Raw genomic sequence first — 19,506 nt, 5'->3', positions numbered from 1 at the left:
CTTGGGTCTCATTTTAAAATGTAAGCCCTAGAAATATGTTTTAAAATGTAAGGAGTGATCATATAGTCCAATAATATTATGGACCCTGAGGATATTTAGAAATATTAAGAAAATAAAATATATTGGACTGAACTGAAATAGAATGGAGCCGAATAGAATAGGCCAAACTAAAATAAAATAGAAAACAATACACTGCTGTATTTTGCTATTTAAATTAGTTAATGGTCTGTGCCAATCAAACCATTCTTTACAATTGTATTGGAAAATTGGACCCTATTTTTCAACCATCCAATCTATTAAAAAATTAATTCTCAGGAAATTTTAATATCTAACCCATGTTTGCCATGCTGCCATCCAAGCTTATTTTTACATGATATTTGTGAAGTGCTTGCTATGTGCCAGGCACTGTGCCAAACAATGGGATAGATACAAGCTAATCAACCCATATGGGGCTCACAGTCTTAATTCTCATTACACAGATTAGGTAGTTGAGGCACAGAGAAATTAAATGACTTGCCCAAGGTAATGCAGCAGAGTAGTGGCGGGGTCAAAATTAGAACCCAGCTCCCTTTGGCTCCCAGGCTCATGCTCTATCCACTAGACAACACTGATTCTCAATTATTTTAGTTCTATCCTCAGTTAGTCAATCAATCAATTAATAGTATTTATTGAATGATAACTGTGTGGCGAGCACATTATTAGTGTTTGGGAGAGTAAAGTTGAGTTAGAAGGCATGACTCCTGCCCTCAAGAAGCTTACAGTGTAGTAGAGGAGACAGGCACAATATAATAATAATGTTGGTATTTGTTAAGTGCTTACTACGTGCAGAGCACTGGGGTAGATACAGGGTCATCAGATTGTCCCACGTGAGGCTCACAGTCTTCATCCCCATTTTACAGATGAGGTAACTGAGGCACAGAGAAGTTAAGTGACTTGCCCACAGTTACACAGATGACAAGCGGTAGAACCGGGATTCAAATCCATGATCTCTGACTCCCAAGCCCAGGCTCTTTCCACCGAGCCATGCTGCTTCTAGTCAATATAATTGACTAGATAGGAGAAGAAAAATGAAAATCAATCAATGGTAATAAAATGAGCAATTACTAAGTACTATTTTATGGTACTTATTGCTTTCTCTGTTCCAAGCTCTGTACTAAGTGCTGGATAATCAGGTTGGTCAGAGTCCCTGCCCCACATAGAGTTCCCAGTCTCAACTGGAGACAGTAGGATTTAGCCCCCATTTTTCGAATGAGGAAACTGGTGCCTAGATAAATTAAGTAACTAGCCTGAGGCCACACAGTAGACAAGTGGTGGGGCTGAGATTCGAACCCAGGTCCTCTGAATTCCAGGCCCATTCTGTTTCAAACTTCTCTTCTTGAGATTATTCAATATAACAGAGATGGTAGACATGTAGGATATAGTAGGATACCACCACATGGACTCAGGAGCTCTCCTCCCAGGCGGCGGTTCCTTGGCCTGCCTGCCCCCCATTTCCAGGCTAACTCTTTAGCAGCCTTTTGGCCACCGACCGCCGACTTTAGCAGCTTTTTGGCCACCGACCACCGACTCATCCACGCCGAGACCGCCCCTCTCTCCCGGGAAGCTGAGCCTTGTCATCGCCCGGACCCTTGGAGCCATTACCACGTGGGCTCGGGATCTCTGCTCCCCTGGGCGTGAGTCTCAGACCGCCGGGCCCCCTCTTCCCAGCCGAATCGGCCACCACATGGACTTGGGAGCTCTCCTCCCAGGCGGTGGTTCCTTGGACTGCCTGCCCCCCATTTCCAGGCTAGCTCTTTAGCAGCCTTTTTGGCCACCGACCGTTGACTTTAGCTGCTTTTTGGCTGCCGACCGCCGACTCATCCATGCCGGGACCGCCCCTCTCTCCCGGGAAGCTGAGCCTTGTCATCGCCCGGACCCTTGGAGCCATTGCCACGTGGGCTCAGGATCTCTGCTCCCCTGAGGCGCAGCCTCGGCCCACCCGGCCCCGATTCCTGACAAGCCCCCCACCTTCGCCTGCCGCTGCTGACTCATCTGCGCCTCCTCCGTCTCCCCCGGGGAGCTGAGCCTTGGACCGCCCGGACCCGCGCCCGCCTCAGCCTTTCGCAACCTGGACCTCCGCACCCCCTCTCGGAAACTCCGACACTAAGGATCTTTGCCCCCACAGACCCCCAGCCACCAGCTCCCATTCCACCCCCCTGCTCGGGCCCGGGGACACTGCGCTCCCCTTCTCGGTCCTGGGGACATTGCGCTCCACTGCTCGGCCCTAGGGACATTGTGGCCTCTGGGGACATTGTGTCCCCCTGCTCGGGCCCGGGGACATTGTGCTCCCCAACCGCCCCCCCCAACTCCGCCTGAGGCGGCCATTTTGGGAAGCCCTCACTCCCTCTTTCCCCTTGAGGTGATTCCTCTCCCCCGCTCCCGCCCCGGGCGACGATGTCCTTGTCCTCACCGTGTTACCTTACCTTAGCAGCCGCCTACGGCCGCCACCCACCCCGGACAACCTCAGGGGCCCCCCCGCCGCCACAGGGACATTTGGTCATCAGCTCCGCCACCGCTCTCTCCAGAGGAGGCCTCTCCTTCTCCCACTCCCCCAGACTCACCGGTAAGGGAGGAGGCGTCGGCTTCCTCCTCTCACCCCGGTGCTGCTTCCGCACTATCCCTCCTCACCCCTCCTTCGAAGCCCAGATCATTCGCCTCTACCACCCCCTCCAGATACTTGTCGCTGTCATCTACCGCCCTCCCGGTCCCACCTCCGACTTCTTCAACCACCTAGACCCCTTTCTCACCTTCCTTCTCTCCTTCTCTCTGCCCACTCTGATCCTCGGAGACTTCAGCATCCTTATGGATGTATCCGATGACTCCGCTGCCAGCCGCCTGCTGTCCCTCCTCAACTCTGCCGACCTCCTCCTCCGCCATACCGCGCCCACTCACCGACCCGGTCACACCCTCGATCTCGTCATCTCCTACAGCTGCACTATCTCCTCCCTCACCAACTCTGAAAACCCTCTCTCTGACCATAACCTTCTCACCTGCCTCATCTCTCACACTCCCTCCCCCTGCAAATCTTCGCTACTGCCCCACAGAGACCTCCGCTCTCTCGATCCCAACCGTCTTTCCAAAAGCATCTCTCCTCACCTGCCGCCCTGTCCTTACTTCCCACTCTCAATGATCAGGTCTCCGCTCTCAACTCCACCCTCTCTACTCATCTTGACTCTCTCGCCCCCCTTTCCCTCCGCCGCTCTCTCTCCACTAACTCACAGCCCTGGATAACCTCCTCTGTCCGCCTCTCACGCTCCTATGCTCGAGCTGCTGAGCGCTCCTGGCGAAAATCCAAGCACCAAGCCGACCTCACACACTTCAAATTTATCCTTTCCTTCCTTAACTCTGCCCTCTCCTCCGCCAGGCAAAGCTTCTTCTCCTCCCTCATCAACACTCATGCCCGTCACCCCCGCCGATTGTTCCGGACCTTTAACTCTCTCCTTAGGCTCCCTGTTCCTCCCCCTCCCCCATCCCTCACCCCCAATGATCTGGCCACCTATTTCATCACAAAAATTAACACAATCAGGTCTGAGCTCCCCAAAGTCACCCCTCCGCCTCTCCCCTCCCCCCCACCAACCCTCTCCCCTACTTTTCCATCCTTCCCTGCAGTAGCCTCAGAGGAGATCTCCTCCCTCCTCGCAAGTTCCACCCCCTCCACCTGCGCCTTGGACCCCATTCCCTCTCACCTTATTAAAACCATTGCCCCTGCCCTCCTCCCTTCCTTAACTTCTATTTTTAACCACTCAATCTCCAATGGCTCCTTCCCCTCTGCCTTCAAACATGCCCACGTCTCCCCCATCCTAAAAAAATCTGTTCTTGACCCCACTTCCCCCTCCAGTTATCGCCCTATCTCCCTACTACCCTTCCTTTCCAAAATCCTAGAACGAGTCATCTACAATCGCTGCTTAGAATTCCTTAACTCCCATTCTCTCCTGGACCCCCTTCAATCTGGCTTCTGTCCCCTCCACTCTACCGAGACTGCTCTCTCTAAGGTCACCCATGACCTCCTTCTTTCCAAATCCAATGGCTCCTACTCCATTCTAATCCTCCTTGACCTCTCTGCTGCCTTTTACACTGTCGACCATCCCGTCCTCCTCCAAACCTTATCTCACCTTGGCTTCACGGACTCCGTCCTCTCCTGGTTCTCCTCGTATCTCTCTGGCCGGTCATTCTCGGTCTCTTTGGCTGGTGCCTCCTCCCCTTCCCATTCTTTAACTGTTGGAGTTCCTCAAGGGTCAGTTCTTGGCCCTCTTCTGTTCTCCATTTACACTCACTCCCTTGGTGAACTCATTCGCTCTCACGGCTTTGACTATCATCTCTACGCAGATGACACGCAGATCTACATCTCCACCCCTGTCCTCTCTCCCTCCCTTCAGGCTCGCATCTCCTCCTGCCTCCAGGACGTCTCCACCTGGATGTCGGCCCACCACCTAAAACTCAACATGAGCAAGACTGAGCTCCTCATCTTCCCTCCCAAACCCGGTCCTCTCCCAGACTTCTCTATCACTGTGGATGGCACGACCATCCTTCCCGTCTCTCAGGCCCGCAATCTTGGTGTCATCCTTGACTCGTTGCTCTCGTTTATCCCATACATCCTATCTGCTACCGAGACTTGCCGGTTTCACCTTTACAATATCGCCAAGATCCGCCCTTTCCTCTCCACCCAAACGGCTACCTTACTGCTACAGGTTCTCGTTATATCCCGGCTAGACTACTGTGTCAGCCTTCTCTCTGATCTCCCTTCCTCCTCTCTCGCCCCGCTCCAGTCTCTTCTTCACTCCGCTGCCCGGCTCATCTTCCTGCAGAAACGTTCTGGGCATATCACTCCCCTTCTTAAACACCTCCAGTGGTTCCCTATCAACCTCCGCTCCAAACAAAAACTCCTCACTCTAGACTTCAAGGCTCTACATCACTTTTCCCCTTCCTACCCCTCCTTCCTTCTCTCTTTCTACTGCCCATCCCGCACGCTCCACTCCTCCGCCGCCCACCTCCTCACTGTCCCTCGGTCTCGCCTAACCCGCCGTTGACCCCTGGGCCACGTCCTCCTGCGGTCCTGGAACGCCCTCCCTCCTCACCTCTGCCAAACTAATTCTCTTCCCCTCTTCAAAACCCTACTTAAAACTCACCTCCTCCAAGAGGCCTTCCCAGACTGAACTCCCCTTCTCCCTCTACTCCCTCTACCACCCCCCCTCCACCTCTCCCCATCTTACCCCTCTTTTCTCCCCATTTCACTCTGCTCCTCCCTCTATCCCTTCCTATCCCCTCAGCACTGTACTCGTCTGCTCAACAGTATATATTTTCTTTACCCTATTTATTATGATAATGAAATGTACATTGTCTTGATTCTATTTAGTTGTCATTGTTTTTACGAGATGTTCTTCCCCTTGACTCTATTTATTGCCATTGTTCTTGTCTGTCCTTCCCCCTCGATTAGACTGTAAGCCCGTCAAATGGCAGGGACTGTCTCTATCTGTTGCCCACTTGTTCATTCCAAGCACTTAGTACAGTGCTCTGCACATAGTAAGTGCTCAGCAAATACTATTGCTGAGCAATACTATTCCACTAATACTATTCCACATGGCGCAGTGGAAAGAGCATGGGCTTTGGAGTCAGGGCTCATGAGTTCGAATCCCAGCTCTGCCACTTGTCAGTTGTGTGACTGTGGGCAAGTCACTTAACTTCTCTGTGCCGCAGCTCCCTCATCTGTAAAATGGGGATTAAGACTGTGAGCCCCACGTGGGACAACCTTATTCCCCTGTGTCTACCCCAGCGCTTAGAACAGTGCTCTGCATATAGTAAGCGCTTAACAAATACCAACATTATTATTATTATTATTACTATTGAATGAATAAATTGCCAAGTACAGAAGTCCTGCAGTTGGTTCTTTTTTTTATGATAATTGTTAAGCATTCCTTATATACCAGGAATTGCATTAAGTTCTGAAATAGATGCAAGATAATCAGGTCAGATGCAGTCCATGTTCCACAATTTACAGATGGAGAAATAGTGACACAGAGAAGTGAAGTGACTTGCCTAAAATCACACAGCAGGCAATTAGCAGAGCAGGGATTAAACCCTGGTCCTTGTGACTCCCAGGCCTGTGCTCTGTCCCTTAGGCAATGCTGATTGTCCAAGTGCACAGTTGGCATATCATTGGTATATCTTTGGATAGAAGAGAGAAAAGGAAAAATAAGTACAAATAAATATATTCATTTATTTTAAAAATTAAAATTTATAATATAATTTTAAAAAATATATTAAAAAATAAAAAGAGATAGAAGTAAAAATAAATATGGACTACCTTCTGAAGGAAGCATGATTTCAGATGGGCTGTGAATATGGAGAGAGCTATGATCTGGGAGATTTGAAGAGGGAGAGAGTTCAATAAGTAGGTTTACATGTGAGAATTGAAGAGTTCAAGCTAGTATGTAGTGGGAAAGGAGTGTGACTAATTTGTTGTGTAAAGAGGAGAGTTCATTCATTAATTCAATAGTATTTATTGAGTGGTTACTATAGTAATAATAATAATAATAATGTTGCTATTTGTTAAGCATTTACTATGTGCAGAGCACTGTTCTAAGTGCTGAGGGAGATATAGGGTAATCAGGTCATCCCACGTGGGGCTCACAGTCTTAATCCCCATTTTACAGATGAGGTAACTGAGGCACAGAAAAGTGAAGTGACTTGCCCACAGTAACACAGCTGACAAGTGGCAGAGCCGTGAGTCGAACTCATGACCTCTGACTAGAACTCATGACCTCTATACTATGTGCAGAGCACTGTACTAAATGCTTGGAATTTACAATTCGGCAGTAGATAGAGACAATCCCTGCCCACTAATGGGTTTATAGTCTAATTGGAGGAGACAGATGGACAAAAAACAAGACAACTTAATCTCGATAAATAGAATCAAGGGGATGGACACCTCATTAACAAAATAAAAAGGATGATAAAATATATACAAATGAGCACAGTGCTGAGGGGAAGGTAAGGGAGAGGTGGAGGAGCAGAGAGAAAGGGGGGAAAGGGGGTTTAGCTGAGGGGAGGTGAAAGGGGAGCAGGGAGGGAGCAGAGGGAGCGGAGGGAAAAGGGGAAGCTCAGTCTGGGAAGGCCTCTTGGAGGAGGTAAGCTCTCAGTAGGACTTTGAAGAGGGGAAGAGAGTTAGTTTGGCGGATATGAGGAGGAAGGGCATACCAAGACAGCGGTAGGACATGGGCCAGAGGAGAGATAGGGGTAACCATTGAAGGTTTCCAATCTGTGCAGAAACATGCACAGAACAATATTTTAGAAAAATGATTACAACTGCAGAGTTAAGTTTAAACTGTGGAGGGGAGAGACTCAGTTCAGGGAGGAGGTTGATACAGTAGGCAAGCCAGAGTATGACAATTGCCTTATAAAGGGTGGTATTTGTTCAGATGAAGAGGAAGGAGTGGATCTGAAGAAGTTAAAGGCCACGATGGCCTTCAGATTTCATCAGTGTGAATGTTATTACTAATATATCCCTCAGCTTTTCCTTTAGTCATAGTAACTGAGGTATTGCTGGAGCAGAGTGGAGCTATAAATGTTCTGTTAGTGGAAGATCTTAACATTGGTGTCATGAAACCTAGAGAAATATATGGTCATACAGTGCAAGTCATTTCTTTATCCAGTGTTAGGAACCAAGGGAGTTCTCCAGGAGTTCCACCCTGCTTCTCCCCTCTTAGTCTGGCCTCCCCAGTGGCCTCACCTAATTAACACCATAGGACTCAGGGGGCTTGAAGTTTTTGCTGAAATACCTGGCTAGTTGGTTTCTATAGATGGATCTTCATCAGTGTGCTGGAAGAGAGCAGGGTTTGCCAACCATCTTCTGATTTTACATAAGTACTCTCAATCAACCCACTTCCATTCCTTGGACTCTAGCATTAATTTCACGATTCAAATCCTCTAGGTGTCTCCTTGGGTACTGACGCCTTTGAAACAGTACTACCTTCGAGATCCTCATGTGGATGGATTAGGCCACACATAAATAGGGATTATTTCTCCCTGCTCTATTTAGGGACATTTTTATGACTTTTGACTTCCAAAGAACTTTCACCTATTTTTATTTCACGGATTCTCTCAACATCCCTGAGACTTTAAAGGAAGCTCAGAGGACTGCATTGGCATTCCCAGTGTACCAGAGCACATTAGTAGCGGAACTGACACCGAAATTCTAGTCTTCTGAAGCCCTGCCAACACTTTCAGTGTGAGCATACCATTGATCTGCCCATACCTTTTTCCCCTAAAACTCCTTGTGGCTTCCCTGTGTGTGGACTTGTGAACATCAGATGTACGTCAAGTGAATCTGTAAAGTGATCATTTGTGTTGCATGATCTCAATAGCAGCTCCACATTTCCAGGTAAGTCACACTAACCAAATAACATTCTTCCTTTGGAATAACACTGTTCTTGTATTGAACTGGAGGATGTAGAAAGAAACATGGTTGGAAGAGTGAACCTGGAATAAGGGACTCAAGAGAAATCATTCATCTTCTGTGGTTTAGCACCTACCTATTTGAACAGATGCAACAGGCCCTATCTAATAGCAACTGATCTCCATTCCTGTTAGATAAGCCTTGTGCTTATATCCTTTATATCCTGCTTTTTACTACTTGCCCACTTTTCTGCCTCTTTCCCTAAAATTATCTCCCTGGGACCCTCCTTCTGTCTACATATGTCCTTTATGGATGGTGATCTGTGTGTCTGCCCTCTTTCGCTAACCTTCTTGCCCCACAGAATGTTTAACCTCAATTTCCCTTCTCATTCTGTTTTCTCCATTCCTTTATTATTCTCTATTTCCTTGCTCCTAAAGTCCCTGTTCCTCTGTGTCCTCTCCATCTGTAAAGTAGCTGCATGGATTAGTGGATAGAACACAGGCCTAGAAATCAGCAGGTCTTGGGGTCTAATCCCGGGCTCCACCACTTGTCTGCTGTGTGACCTTGGGCAACTCATTTTACTTCTCTGTGCCTCAGTAACCTCATCTGTAAAATGGGGATTGAGACTGTGAGCCCCACATGGCTCAGGGACTGTGTTCAACTCGATTTGCTTGTATCCACCCCAGTGCTTAGTACAGTGTCTGACACATAGTAAGCACTTAAATACCATAGTTGTGATTGAGATTGTGAGCCCCATGTGGGACAAGGATTGTGTCCAACTTGATTTCCTTGTATCCACCCCATTGTTTAGTATACTGCATAGCACACAGTAAGCACTTAACAAATTACACAGTTATTCTTATTATCGTTATTTTTATTATTATTCTGTTCTTTTCACTGCAGCCTCTCCCTACCTTAGTTTCCTCTCCTCCTCTGCCTTCCCTCCATACTTGGTCCAGAAATGTGCCATGCCAACGTATGACCAGGGTCCACTGTGGCAGACTCTTCCCTAGTGCTGTATGTTTACAAGAGGCCTAACAGCTTCTTTGAGGAGGAAATGCAAGTTTGAAAGAGGGCACCCAGATATGTCCTATGTCCTCCCTCTTCCTGGCATTCCATTCTACTTCATATTCAAAAGCCCACCACTCTCCCTACCTTCAAAACACTCCTAAAATCACTACTTGAGAAGCAGCGTTGCTCAGTGGAAAGAGCCCGGGCTTGGGAGTCAGAGTCATGGGTTCGAATCCCAGCTCTGCCACTTGTCAGCTGTGTGACTGTGGGCAAGTCACTTAACTTCTCTGTGGATACCTCATATGTAAAATGGGGATTAAGACTGTGAGCCTCATGTGGGACAACCTGATTATCCTGTTTACCCCAGCACTTAGAGCAGTGCTCTGCACATAGTAAGCGCTTAACAAATATCATCATTATTATTATTACTGTTATTATTACTCCTCAAGAGGTCTTGCCTAAGTCTTCATTTCCCTACCCACCCTCCCTTCTTTATCACCTATGTACTTGTCTAGGTACTTCTTAAGCACTTTGATACTCACCTCAACACCATAGCACTCATCGGCTATGTGCTACGTAGCCTTTTTCTCTTCTGTTTCCTCTAGCTGAAATTTATTTTAATGTCTGTCTCCTCCTGTAGACTATAACTTTGATGGATGGGGATCATGTCTGCCAGCTCTATTCTTTACTATTCTATACTTTCCCAAATACCTAGTGCAGTGCTCTGCACACATTAAGCACTAAATTAATACCACTGATTGACTGATTTACGATGAGTCTATTCCCTTTCTTAAGGCTCAGTTTCAGCACTGCTAGTAAAGAAGGGGAGGGGAGGTAGGAAAAAGCAGTTTGGATCCTACCTAGATTCATCAAGGGAATTTGTGGGCAAGCACAAGAAGACTCCTAGACACTCCCTGAGTGGGACCAGACTCTAGCAGCCTCCACAGTGCTCATCCACTGACCCCCAATTTTCCCAGACATAGATGTTTGGGTTCTGACACTGTGCATCCCCTCCCCAACCTTGTCCTATCTCTCCTCACCTCTCCTCTTAACTCCCAAAAAGGAAGAAAACTATGGATTTTTCATGGGGATTAATAAGGAAGCAGGAAAAAAGTTTCCAGGAAGGTGCTTCTTGACCCAATCCTGGGTGGAAACTATTTTCTGCTTTCCCCCCACTTGTATAATAATAATAATAATAATGATATTTTTAAACTGCTGCCAAGCACTGTACTACATTCTGGGGTAAACAAAAGATAACCAGGTCCCCCCTGGAGCTCACAGTCTAGTAGGGGGAACAGGTATTGAACTCCTATTTTACATTTGAGGTAACTGAGAACCGAGAAGTTATGTGACTTGCCTAAGGTCACATAGGTAAGTGGTGGAGTCAGGATTAGAATCCAGGTCCTCTGACTTCCAGGCCCATGCTCTTTCCACTAGACCATGCTGCTTCTCACCATAACCCACTTCTTACAACAACACAGCCCTCACTGTTCATTCTGAGGTAGCTATAAATTAACTGGGGTGGACAAGGTTCCTGTCCAGCATAGGGCTGACAGTCTAGGTAGGACTGAATCCCCATTTTACAATTGATGAAACTGAGGCAAAGAGAAGCAAACTGACATACAACAGGTGAGTGGCAGATCTGGGATTAGAACTCAGGTCCTCTGACGCTGAAGCCTGTGTTCTTTCCTCTAGGCAATACTCTTCACATCAAAAGGTATTGAATGTCTTCATGTTTATAAGGGGAGAAAAATACCTCTGTCCCTTCCCATCCTAAATTCCAATGATTACATCCAGATTCATCCCCACCATACTCTCCCCCACTGCCTCCCATGATTTCCAAAATCACTTTTTAACCAGAATTTTTCTTTTACTAGAGAAAGACCACAAAACTGGTAATCGCAAAACCAGGGAAACCAAAGGATTGCTGCCATGAAAAGCAAGATATGGTACAAACTGAGTATCAAGTGAACACTCCCCTCCACATTGTCCCCATCACTCCACCCTATGATCAGAACTAGAGGGGATTGTGTCACTGACAAGAGGTGCTCAATGGGCAGAATTTCCCTTCAGTCAGATTGAGTCGGGGGCCAGGGAGGATGGAGAAGGGGGCAGGAAGGTGCAGTGGCCATTTCCTTTCACCCTCAATTTAGGAGGGGGAGGACAAAGCCAGGAGAGTCATTCCATGGCGCCCCTGCCTAAAGGAAGTATAAATATTTAGATGAATCAATCAGAGAGAAATACTGGGGAGATAAGCAGGCAGGTAGTTGGAGAAGACCACTGGCCATTCTGGAGGTGAAAGGTTGCAAGCCATGTACCTGGTGGAGCAAGATGAAGAGAAACTTAATGCTGTGACCCTGAACAGACACAGGAGACCATCCCAGTTAAAGGTTACGATTCCATGGAGGTTCGGGATCCCGTGGCTAGGATTCCAGAAGAGTGAGGTTCCTGCCCCTGAAGGGGAAAAAGAACACTGACTGCATCTGAAGGACTTGGAAAAGTTGAGACTGGAACCTGGGATGCACCAGGAGAAGAAGGGGAAGGACCAAAGGAATGAGACTTCTGGGATGCCCAAAGGCAAGTACAAAGGGTCTTGTGGAGAAAAGTGCTTAGAACAGTGCTTGACACATAGTAAGTAATTAGTAATTGGTAAGTAGTTAACAAATACCATAAGAAGTCCTAGATCCAGAGAAAGACAGTTTGAACTGTATTTGTTCTCATTGGCACCAAAATGAACTATTGAACAATCTTAAGAGCTCAGATCTTGGTGCCTGTCGATTGTAAGGGTTGGAGGAAAAGCTCTAGCTGCCAAGGAGACACGTGGACCTGGAGAGGTGTGGAAGAGGGAGATAGAGCTTTCTCCATGAGCTTTCTGGAGCCAGGCCAGCACCAGAAGTGGCAGACAGGTCCCTGATCACTTCTTAGCCTTCAGGGAGATGTCAGGACTTCAGTTGAGGGCTGGTAGAAGTGATAGGCGTGCAGGAACTTGGGGGTACACCTAGCAGAATTTCACCAAAGCCGTTATTTTCAAGAATGGAAAAACTGTAGATTCTTTAGGAACCAGAGGAAGCTAACTAGGATCTGGGTGCTCCCCAAATGACTCAGGGATTATTCCAGTGGAATTTAGGGCTGATAATCCCTGATAATGTCATAGAGGTATGACTGTAAACCAAACTTTTAATTGGAGGAATCAGAACCAAAAAGATTTACAGGAAGACTTTCATTCTTGAGGGAATTGTAGATTAGAAAGCTGCCACCAAATGTGTACCTTCAGAGAGTAAGCTTGTTGTAGACAGAGAATGTATCTGTTTATGATTATATTGTACTCTCCCAAGCACTTACTATAGTGCTTTGCAGACAGTAAATGCTCAATAAATATAAATGAATTAATGAATGAGAGAGATCAGATGACATCTGAAGGATGTGGTGGGATCAGTAGAAGACTTGGGGAAATATGGAAGACTTTAACTTATTAGCAGATGGAGAACAAAGAGTCAGAGGAGAGAAGAGCAGGGTGTCCTAGTGGTCTTATAGAGCATGAGCCTGGGAGTCAGAGAACCCTTGCATTCCCCTCAAAGTCCCTGCTGTATAAATTAACCAATCAAAAATATTTATTGAGTGCTTATTTTATGAAAAGCACTGGACTAAGCGCTTGGAAGAGTACAGTACAACAGAATTAACAGACATGTTCCCCGCCCATAATGAGCTCAAAGTCTAGAATGGGGAGCAGATGTTAATATGAATAAATAAGTAATTTATAATATATGATTTAAAGACATCTACATAAGTGCTGTGCAGCTGGGGGTGGGGCAAATATCAAATGTTCAAAGGTCACAGTGTCCAAAGTCCATAGATGATGCAGAAGAGAGAAAGAGCTAGGGAAAAGTGGACTTAATCAGAGAAAGGCTCTAGGAGAAAATATGACCTTAATAATGCTTTAAATGTGGTGGTCTGGAATATATGGAGGTGAATAGAGTTCCAGACTAAGGGAAGGATGTGGGAAAGGGGTCAGCAGTGAGATAGATGAGATTGAGATGCAATGAGTAAGCTGGTGCTAGAGGAGCAGAGTGTGCAAGCTGGGCTTTAGTAGGAGATTAGTGAGGTGAGGTAGGAGAGGGAAAGCTGACTGAATGCTTTAAAGCCAAAAATAAGCAGTTTCTATTTGATTTGGAGGTGGATGGGAAGCCATTGGAAGTTCTTGAGAAGTGGGGCAACTTGACCAGAACGTAATAATAATAATAATGTTGGTATTTGTTAAGCGCTTACTATGTGCAGAGCACTGTTCTAAGTGCTGGGGTAGACACAGGGGAACGTTTTTGTAGAAAATTGATCTGGGCAGAAGAGTGAAGTATGGACTGGAGTGGGGAGAGACAGGAGGCCAGAAGGTCAGAGAGGAGGCAGATTCATTCAATAGTATTTATTGAGCGCTTACTATGTGCAGAGCACTGTACTAAGAACTTGGAATGAACAAGTCAGCAACAGATAGAGACAGTCCCTGCCGTTTGATGGGCTTACAGTCTAATCGGGGGAGACGGACAGACGAGAACAATGGCAATACATAGAGTCAAGGGGAAGAACATCTCGTAAAAACAATGATAACTAAATAGAATCAAGGCAATGTACAATTCATTAACAAAATAAATAGGGTAATGGAAATATATACAGTTGAGCGGATGAGTACAGTGCTGTGGTGATGGGAAGGGAGAGGTGGAGGAGCAGAGGGAAAGGGGGAAAAGAGGGTTTAGCTGCGGAAAGGTGAAGGGGGGTGGTAGAGGGAGTAGAGGGAGAAGAGGAGCTCAGTCTGGGAAGGCCTCTTGGAGGAGGTGAGTTTTAAGTAGGGTTTTGAAGAGGGGAAGAGAATCAGTTTGGCGGAGGTGAGGAGGGAAGGCGTTCCAGGACCGCGGGAGGACGTGGCCCAGGGGTCGACGGTGGGATAGGCGAGACCGAGGGATGGTGAGGGGGGGCAGCAGAGGAGCGGAGCGTGCGGGGTGGGTGGTAGAAAGAAGGAAGGAGAGGGAGGAAGGGGCAAGGTGATGTAGAGCCTTGAAGCCTAGAGTGAGGAGCTTTTGTTTGGAGCGGAGGTTGATAGGCAACCACTGGAGTTGTTTAAGAAGGGGACTGACATGCCCAGATCGTTTCTGCAGGAAGATGAGCCGGGCAGCGGAGTGAAGAATAGACTGGAGCGGGGCGAGAGAGGAGGAAGGGAGGTCAGAGAGAAGGCTGACACAGTAGTCTAGCCGGGATATAACGAGAGCCTGTAGCAGTAAGGTAGCCGTTTTGGTGGAGAGGAAAGGGCGGATCTTGGCGATATTGTAGAGGTGAAACCGGCTGGTCTTGATAACGGATAGGATGTGTGGGGTGAACGAGAGAGAAGAGTCAAGGATGACACCGAGATTGTGGGCCTGAGAGACGGGAAGGATGGTCGTGCCATCCACGGTGACAGAGAAGTCTGGGAGAGGACCTGGTTTGGGAGGGAAGATAAGGAGCTCAGTCTTGCTCATGTTGAGTTTTAGGTGGCGGGCCGACATCCAGGTGGAGACGTCCTGGAGGCAGGAGGAGATGCGAGCCTGAAGGGAGGGGGAGAGGACAGGGGCGGAGATGTAGATCTGCGTGTCATCTGCGTAGAGATGGTAGTCAAAGCCGTGAGAGCAAATGAGTTCACCGAGGGAGTGAGTGTAAATGGAGAACAGAAGAGGGTACTGAACTGACCCTTGAGGAATTCCAACAGTTAAAGGATGGGAGGGGGAGGAGGCGCCAGTGAAGGAGACTGAGAATGACTGGCCAGAATGATACGAGGAGAACCAGAAGAGGACGGAGTCCGTGAAGCCAAGGTGAGATAAGGTATGGAGGAGAAGGGGGTGGTCGACAGTGTCAAAGGCAGCAGAGAGGTCAAGGAGGATTAGAATGGAGTAGGAGCCATTGGATTTGGCAAGAAGGAGGTCATGGGTGACCTTAGAGAGAGCAGTCTCGGTAGAGTGGAGGGGACAGAAACCAGATTGGAGGGGGTCTAGGAGAGAATGGGAGTTAAGGAATTCTAAGCATCGATTGTAGACAACTTGTTCTAGGATTTTGGAAAGGAAGGGTAATAGGGAGATAGGGCGATAACTGGAGGGGGAAGTGGGGTCAAGAACAGGTTTTTTTAGGATGGGGAGACGTGGGCATGTTTGAAGGCAGAGGGGAAGGAGCCATTGGAGATTGAGTGGTTAAAAATAGAAGTTAAGGAAGGGAGGAGGGCAGAGGCAATGGTTTTAATAAGGTGAGAGAGAATGGGGTCCGAGGCGCAGGTGGAGGGGGTGGCACTTGCGAGGAGGGAGATCTCCTCTGAGGATACTGCAGGGAAGGATGGAAAAGTAGGGGAGAGGGTTGGTGGGGGGGAGGGGAGAGGCGAAAGGGTGACTTTGGGAAGCTCAGACCTGATTGTGTTGATTTTCATGAGGAAATAGGTGGCCAGATCATTGGGGGTGAGAGATGGGGGAGGGGGAGGAACAGGAGGCCTAAGGAGAGAGTTAAAGGTCCGGAACAATCGGCGGGAGTGATGGGCATGGGTGTCGATGAGGGAGGAGAAGAAGTTTTGCCTGGCGGAGGAGAGGGCAGAGTTAAGGCAGGAAAGGTAAATTTGAAGTGTGTGAGGTCGGCTTGGTGCTTGGACTTTCGCCAGGAGCGCTCAGAAGCTCGAGCATAGGAGCGTAGGAGGCGGACAGAGGAGGTGATCCAGAGCTGTGGGTTAGTGGAGTGAGAGCGACGGAGGGAAAGGGGGGCGAGATAGTCGAGATGAGTAGAGAGGGTAGAGTTGAGAGCGGAGACCTGATCATCGAGAGTGGGAAGTGAGGACAGGGCTGCAAGGTGAGGAGAGATGCTTTTGGAAAGATGGATGGAATTGAGAGAGTGGAGGTCTCTGTGGGGCAGTAGCGAAGATTTGCAGGGGGAGGGAGTGTGAGAGATGAGGCAGGTGAGAAGGTTATGGTCAGAGAGAGGGATTTCAGAGTTGGTGAGGGAGGCGATAGTGCAGCAGTAGTGAGAAGCGTAGGATGGGAAAGTTAAAGATGCTAGTGAACACATTCCTAATCATTAAAACAGATTCAAGGAACCAACTAGAACTCAGATCCGCCAAACACCCTTTATCTCTGTTGAAGAAAGAAAGTACAGGGCTGATTGTATTTTCAGTTTAACTCCAAGCTAGTATTTCCCCCACTCCCATCAACCAACCAATTAGGGGTTTTTATTGGAAGTTTATTGTGTACCTAACACTGCACTAAGTGGGAGAGTAGAAAACTAGGAAAGAACTATATAATTGCTTATCGTCTCAATTTCTTACATTCTTACCTTATTACATAAATAAATGCTTAATATTCATTTCAGTTTTCTCAATAACTAAACCTCTTCAGGAGAGAAATCAATCAATCATATTTATTGAAGGTTTATTGTTTTCTAAGCACTTAGGAGAGTACAATATGACAATATAACAAATACATTCCCTGCCCACAGTGAGCTTACGCCTAGAGGGGGAGACAGACAATATAAATGAATAAATTATAGCTATGTACATAAGTGCAGTGAGGCTGAAGGGGGGAATGAATAAAGGGAGCAAGTCATGATGATGCAGAAGGGAGTGGGAGACAAGAAAATGAAGACTTAGTCAGGGAAGGCCTCTTGGAAGAAATGTGCCTTCAATAAGGCTTTGAAGGTGGAGAAAGTTATTATCTGTTGGAAATGAAGAGGGAGAGTGTCCCAGGGCAGAAGCAGGTTGTGGGAGAGAGTTCAGCAGTGAGATAGATGAGTTTGAGGTATTGAAAGTAGATTGTCATTAAATGAACAAAGTGTGTGGACTGGTGAGGTAGGAGGGAGCAAGGTGACTGAGTGCTTTAAACCCAATGGTAAGGAGTTTCTTGTTGTTGCAGAGGTGGGTGGGCAACTACCGGAAGTTCTTGAGGAGTGAAGAAATATGGACTGAACGCTTCTAAAGAAAAACAATCCGAGCAGTGGAGTGAAGTATCGACAGGAGGCAGGAAGGTCAGAAGGAGGCTGTCAGGTGGGACAGGATAAATGCTGTTTATCATTTATAAATGCTGTGATAACTGTTTGGATGGAGGGGAAGGGGTGGATTTTAGCAATGAAAGAGATTTCCTTAGAATATCGAATAGTTCTTATTCCTGGAAATTTCTAAAGGGTAAAATTCTTGTGGGCCTCTAATCTTATGGCCTTTACTCCATCCTAATCCTCCTAGACCTCTCAGCTGCCTTGGACACCATGGACCACACCCTTCTCCTTGAAACTTTATCGAAACATTACTTCACTGTCACCGTCCTCTCTTGGTTCTCCTATCCCTCTGACCACTCCTTCGCTGTCCTTTTTGCAGGTTCTTCCTCTGCCTTCTGCCCTCTGAAAGTGGGGGTTCACCAAATGCTCTGTCCTGGGTCCCATTTTATTCTCCATGTACACCCAGTCTTTTGGAGAACTCATTTACTCCCATGGCTTCAACTACCATCTCTATGTGGATGATTCCCAAATCAACCTCTCCAGCCCTGACCTCTCTCCTTCTCTGCAGTCCCACATTTCCTCCTACCTTCAGGACATCTCTGTTTCAATGTCCTACCGACACCTTAAATTAAACATGCCCAAAATAGAACACTTATCTTCCCACCCAAACCCTGTATCCCCCCGTCATTCCCACCTCTGTAGACAGTACTGCAATCCTCCCAATAAATTTAGCACTGCCTTGGCACATGTCTCTCATTCAGCCCACATAGTCAATCTGCTGCCGAATTCTGTTGGTTCTTCCTTCACAGCATTTGAAAAATAGCATGGCCTAGTAGATAGAGGATGGGCCTGGGAAACAGAAGGACCTAGGTTCTAGTCTCAGCATCACCACTGAGAAGCAGCGTGGCCTAGTAGAAAGAGCCCAGACTTGGGAGTCAGAGATCAAGGGTTCTAATGCCAGCTCCGCCAATGTGTCTGCTGTGTGACCTTGGGCAAGTCACTTAACTTCTCTGTGCCTCAGTTACCTCATATGTAAAAATGGGGATTAAAAAATGTGAGCCCCTTGTGGGACAATCTGATTACCCTATATCCACCCCAGCACGTAGAATAATGCTCTGCACATAGTAAGCGCTTAACAAATACCATAATAATACTAGCCATTTGTCTGCTGTGTGACCTTTGGAAAAGTCACTAAACATCAGTTCCCCATCTTAGTTTGGAGTCTAGCACTTATTAAGTATGTATGTGAGTAAGTAAGTATGTATGTATGTATTAAGTATGTAACAAATACTACTGGAAAAAAATCAGGGAAGACTTCTTGGAGGAGTTATGACTTTAATACGTCTTTAAAGATGGGTAGATTGGTGGTCCAGCATATATGGAGGAGAGGGAATTCCAGTCCAGAGGGAGGATGTGGGAAAGGGTTGGTGATGAGATAGATAAGACTGGGGCACAGTGAGCAAGCTGATGTTAGAGAAACACAGTGTTTGAGCTGGGTTGTAATAAGGAATCAGTGAGGAAAGACAGGTGGAGAAGAAAATTGAATTATTTAAAGTCAAGGAAAAGGAGTTTCTGTTCTACGTGGAGGTAAATGGGCAACCAGTATAGGTTTTTAAGAAGTGAGGAGACATGGACTGATTTTTTTTTTTCAGTCAGCAGTCAGATCCAGTCCAGATCCAGTCAGCAAAGTGAAGCATGGACTGGAGTGAGGAAAGACAGAAGGTAGGGAGGTCAGTGAGCAGGCAAATGCAGCTATCAAGGTGGGATAAAGTGTTTGGATCAGCATACTAGCAGTTTGGATGGAGAAGAAAGGCCAGATTATGGGGTTTTTTTAGGTTTTATTTATGGTATTTGTTAAACCCTTACTTATGTTCCAGACACTGTACTGAGTGTTGGGGAAGATGAGAGATAATCAGGTTTGACAGTTCCTAACCCATATAAGGCTCAGTCTTAATCTCCATTTTACAGATGAGGCATTTTAAGATGTAGAGAAATTAAGTGACTTGCCCAAGGCCACACAGCAGACAAGTGGTGGATCTGAGAAGAATCCAGGTCTTCTGACTCCCAGGCCCATGCTCTTTTCATTA

This window comes from Ornithorhynchus anatinus, chromosome Y4 (genome assembly GCF_004115215.2).
Source record: "Ornithorhynchus anatinus isolate Pmale09 chromosome Y4, mOrnAna1.pri.v4, whole genome shotgun sequence".
Lineage (NCBI taxonomy): Eukaryota > Metazoa > Chordata > Mammalia > Monotremata > Ornithorhynchidae > Ornithorhynchus > Ornithorhynchus anatinus.
The sequence above is the reverse complement of the archived record's forward strand: the minus strand, read 5'-3'. Positions refer to the sequence as shown.